The sequence below is a fragment of the Rhinopithecus roxellana genome, chromosome 6, assembly GCF_007565055.1.
Source record: "Rhinopithecus roxellana isolate Shanxi Qingling chromosome 6, ASM756505v1, whole genome shotgun sequence".
Lineage (NCBI taxonomy): Eukaryota > Metazoa > Chordata > Mammalia > Primates > Cercopithecidae > Rhinopithecus > Rhinopithecus roxellana.
Window position 1 is genome coordinate 143,946,148 of NC_044554.1, and position 4,793 is coordinate 143,950,940.

Here is a 4,793-nt window from a genome sequence, read left to right on the forward strand (position 1 = left end):
GTCAAGATATGATGATCTTGCCTAACTCACCCACTTGGCATTCAAAGTTCTATCTCATTACCTGCTGAGCCAGATTCAGTAAAATTTAGTCTTTGCTTATTAGAATGTTTTTATTTACATTTCCTGTAACTCTATGTTTTCTAGCTTTTAAATTAAAGAGAAATTTTGGAATCAATGGTTAAGATGAAGAAAAAGAAATTTATTGACATAGGGTTATCAGGCTATTCTCTGGTCAGTATATTTCCAAAATATGCAAGATGAAGCCAACACAACCGAAGTGTTCAGTCAAGTGTTTGTGGAATTGAGTTCTTTAGAAACTGTAATTATAGACAAAGCAGAGCTCCATTTGACTGCTAGCCAAGTATCACCTGGTACTATTTTTATGCAGTCTATTATTATCAAGAAATGTCTTCACAGAGAGTGAAAGTATAATGACCTTTCAGGCCGCTAAATGTGACTAAGAGCTCAATGTCAAAACAGATTGCTATGCCTCACCACATAGCTAGAATGAAAATTAATCAAAATGTTATGTGTGCAGATGGAAATGCTTAAATCAGTTTTACATACCAATTACTGTTCAGTTCCAAAAACCTATAACTTGTTCAAGATTTAATACACACTGAACAGCCTCAGAACTCCTTGAAGAATAATAATTCAAACTTAATGTAGAATGTAAGTTGACTACTGTTTCTGTGTTCTTAATTTCTATATTTTTCAGTTAAGATAAGTTACAATTCAGAGCCACACAGGAGATGCCTTTATAAAATATGTTTTCTGCTGACTGGCCTTTTTACAAAGACTTATGCAGCATATTTTTAGTGATGTAGTACCATTGCTATTACAGGACTTGATTCTGCACTCCTTGTTCAGAATAAAAGACAGCTGAATTTAGGATCAAGAAGCAAGATTTTATTTTAGTATTTGTCATGGCTAAACCTTGAAAATTACAATCAATGAATTAAGTTCTTCAGGCCATTGTTTTTTTCCTTTCAGTGCTGTTGTTTTTGTTTAGTAAAGCTATTGATGTCCAGATCAAAGAATACATGTTACTATTTTTATTTCAAATAATCTTTTCTTACTGTGTAAATAATATGTGCTTGGGATATGAAAATTAGAAAAAAGATAAACTAAAATGAAAACAAAAAATCACTCATAATTCTACCAGAGATAATCATTGTTAACATTTTAGTATTTATATTATAACCTATAAATAATTGACATAACAAGCTAATATTAACAATAATTTTAAAATATCAACATCTTCTAGATTTTTTTTTTTTTGCAAGTTTATATGGTGAGTGTTTTTCAAGGATTTAAGAAGCATGCTCCATCAGCATAATAGCTTTTTCTCATTTATGTAACAGATGCATTTCTGTCTGCTTGTGTACAGCAAAGGGTTAGAACCTGAATAAACTTATTTATGATTTTAGAAATGTACTCCATAGAATTTACTTCACTGCTCCTACCACTGATTCTTCAAATCAGCAAAGTACAGAAGGTCTTATCCCTTGAAAATGTTTTTAAACACTAGCACTTTAAATTGAAACACTGGTAGAAACGTAGCGATGTCAGGTACAATGCCTATACTTAGTCTTATTTAAAATAAGAATTGAAAGCACAACAGAAAATTTATCATTTTCTTTATCATCGGAGGGGAGGGAAAGAAAGCAAGCAGAGGTGGGGGTATGGTTACACTATTTAAGAGCTGAATACAAAGACAATGAGTCTTTCATAGTCTCAACAACTCCACAATAAGTAACTGTGGATTATCTCATTTATAATTCACACTGGATCAAAAAAATTGGTTCCTCTGTGTGTATCAATTTAATTCAAACCATATTATCTTCAGAATACAAAGATGAATACTACAAGATAAACTCTAACTGCAATAAGTATTTTCTAAGTAGAAGACCAAACACCAAAGGGAATCCCTCTTTCCAAAGTCTTCTGATATGGCAAGATTTTGCCAGAACGGAAGTCTAACACTTAAATAAGCTTTCTCTTGGCCAAGTAAGAAACTACAGTTGTTGTGGGTATTACCCTACAATTACCATATGTATTACATATTAAATTAAACTCAGCATTAAATATGCTTGTATAATTATGCTGTTAATAATGATAGCAGTGATGATGCTGGTGGAAAAAGCCTGTCTTTAGCCCAAGAAAAGTAAGGGAGAAAAATGTAACAAGCAGAAAACAAACACAGAGTTGGGCAATTTTTGACTAGGAAAGAGAATTTTAAGCGTAGAAATATAAAAAGAAAAGTATTCCCTTATTTCCCTTATGTGGAAATAATATGAAACACTTATTAGATACACTGGACAAGAAGAGAACTAAGTACTCCAACTCTACTGCAGCATTACAAAAAAAAATCATCCCTTCACCACAGTGTAAGATTTAAGGGCAACCTGCCCAAGGACGCATGTTATATAAAACACAGCAAGACTGCTGCTGCCCTGCTAAGTACTTCCAATCCCTACCCAGGTCCTACTGAAATACGGGTGGTCTCAATTAGTTTTATTGAAATAAATCTTTAAAGAAAAAGATAAAGCATTTAAAAAGACAAGTCAAAATGCATCAGGAACCACATATCCAACACAAACTTTATCCTCAAATGAGTTATGTTTGCCTCGCACTAATAACTTTTATTTCACTCAAATTAGAGCAATAATTTTCCATACATATCTTCCCTGCCCAATTCAAAGAAAAAAAATCCAAAATGATTAGTAAAGAAAAATATAAGAATTAACAGACCCTTTAAATTTGTTTTAAATATTTTGAATATTTAAAAAGTGTTTAAAGTTTGTAATTCCTAGTAGGAAAACATTATCTGAGTGAATACCCTAATGGCAAACGACTGTAAAATGCTTCAGCTGAATTTGGGGGAGAGGGGTAGGGATTATCTTCAAAGCACCCCAGCTCTCTTGATGAGAAGGTCAGAGGTACACTGGTTTGTATTATTGCGACATCCATAAGGTGATCTAGGTTGCTTTTCCTTCAGCAAGGGCTTTATTTATCAGAAGGGCATTATGCTTGACCTCCAAATTTGGCTGACAATTTACTGATGAGATTCATAACCCTTGGGTTGCTCTGGTATTTTGACATATTTGCTGGGTTCTGAGCCACATCCTGGAAGGCCACCATAACTTCTGGATCCTGTATGGCTGCAAGAACCTCTGGATCACTAAGAATTTCATTGAGTCCAGGCATTCCAGCCATTCCAGGCATGGCCCCTCCCATTCCAGGCATTCCTCCGGGAAAACTACCAGGCATTCCCCCAGGAAAGCCACCTGGAAAAGAGCCATACTGAGCTCCTGACTGTCGCCTGGCTTCTTCCTCCCTCTGGGCGCTCTCATGCTCTTCTCGAGCCTTCTTAACTCGTTCTATTCTTTCTTTGATCTCTCGCTCTTCGCGTTTTCTCTCATACTTTCTCCGATGTTCTGCAATTTTCTGTGCCCTAGGTTGAACTTCTTTCAGCATTGCACTAGCATCTTCAGCATAATCCAATTTACAGGCAAGGGCAAGATCATGGGCTGCTTCTTCCCAGTGGCCTAGAAGTCTGTGTACTTTCCCTCGCCACTTGTAAGGCTGAGCTGAATCAGGATTTATCTCAATGGCTCTGTCACAGTCTCGGATAGCAGCATTTGGCTTCTGTAATTTGATGAAGACACTGGCCCTCTTGGCATACAAAATGGCCAAGCGAGGATTCAGCTTGATGGCATCTGTGAATAAGTCAATGGCTTTCTGGAGTTCACCATCATTTAGGGCTTCAATAGCAGCCACATTTTTATCATTTGCCTGATCCATCATCTCCTCCGTTATCTCTGCATTTTCATCTCCCATTTCTTGAGGAGAATCAGTGTCTGGTTCAATCACACCTTCTTTATCAATTTCTAGATCACTTTCTTCACTTGATGGTTCGTCTGCCTTTAAGTCTTCCTCCACCTTCTTACTATCAGGTTTTTCTTCCTTGGTATTTTCTTCTGATTTAGCTTTCTGAGTAGCAGGTGGTACTTTACCCCCCATGCTCTCCACCCACTCTCTCAGGAAGCGCATTTCCTCGGTGTGCAGAACGCTCAGATCCTGCTTACACATTTTCACAAAGGCCCGAAGCTCGTTCACTTTGCGGGGGTCCATGGTAGAGAGGTGGTGGGTGAAGCTGGGAGACTACGGCCCTGTTCCAGGCCCAGGCGCTGGCTCGGCGTGACCACGCAGAAGGCTTCTAGATTTTTTAAGTTGCAATGTATCATACCATAACTATCATTTAGTAAGTAATATATTTTGAATATTTTTCCATGCCTTCAGTAAGTAATGGCCATGAAACTATTAAATGCCAAATATAAAGTGTTCCATTTAATGAATCTTCAGCTTTTTTTGTTTTATTACTCCCTAAAATGTTTCGAAAAATTTAGGTGCCCCATTGCTAATTTTAAGTCAACTTTTAAATTTTTTATTATGGGCTTAATAGTTTTGAAGTGCACCATTTCCACAATATTAAAATATTAACATCTTAAATTAAAACTGCTAAAATGCTCTTAAATATAGCTAATGGAAACCAGTATCATAGTGATTTGATGCTGATGATCATGTGTTTGAGAAATACATCAAGATCTTTTAGTTAGAAAGTACTGTATGCATTGTTCCTTTTCCTCCTTATATTTTACTTCCATATACCTACCCCATTGATTTTTATTCCAATGTAATATTTTTATATTTAAAAGTATTCATTTTTTGGATTTTTTTGTTATATCTTTATGCCTCTTTGAAACAAAACTATACACATAAAATGCACT

General features: G+C 35.8%; 1 pseudogene across 1 annotated transcript; it reads right to left on the minus strand.

Moving 5' to 3' along the window:
• Positions 1–2,603: 2,603 nt before the first annotated feature.
• Positions 2,604–4,213, minus strand: LOC104658628 (annotated as a pseudogene). The gene has a single exon (XR_747451.2). The product of XR_747451.2 is annotated as a hsc70-interacting protein pseudogene (transcript).
• Positions 4,214–4,793: the final 580 nt, after the last annotated feature.